The following is a 610-nucleotide window of genomic DNA, read 5'->3' as shown; positions in this document are numbered from 1 at the left end:
ATCAGCATCTCCAGAGCAAGGTAAAATTGCATGAATAAGTTAATCCAATCCAACACTGTGCTACATAGGTTCATAGCCCGATAAGTCAGAGTTCCTGTGGTTGTCAGGTGATGTGACACCGTGCCAAGAAAGGTCCCCATGTTTTCTCAAACCTCTTTTGTGTATTGGGTTTGTACATACAGAGTTTTTCCATCTGTATAACAGACAGCCAGTGAGCAAAACAAGGTGGAGTGTTGGACTTCCAGGTCAGGAGAATGAGTTTCTTAGCCACCACCATTCCTATCCGCCAAGCACGTTGCGTTAGGGATGGGAATTGAGAACCGGTTCTTGTTGAGAACCGGTTCCACGTGTTTAATTTCCATTGAATCGTTTGGCAGTTTATCTAACGATTCTCTTATCGATTCCAGAAAGCACGAATCAAGTCACGTAACTTTCTCAAGAAGTTACGCACGCTTGATTCCAGCAAGCACGACTAATTACGGCACGTAGTTCTTCCCAGAACTTTGCTGATATCTCTGAATTCAGGTCGCTGGCCCAGGCATCCTTAATGTGATCTGAAGAAATAGTGGTGGTAAAGCAATCCACAAATTTTGATACCAACTGCTTCGAG

This window comes from Larimichthys crocea, chromosome VI, assembly GCF_000972845.2.
Source record: "Larimichthys crocea isolate SSNF chromosome VI, L_crocea_2.0, whole genome shotgun sequence".
In the NCBI taxonomy this organism is placed as follows: Eukaryota; Metazoa; Chordata; class Actinopteri; family Sciaenidae; genus Larimichthys; species Larimichthys crocea.
The sequence above is the reverse complement of the archived record's forward strand: the minus strand, read 5'-3'. Positions refer to the sequence as shown.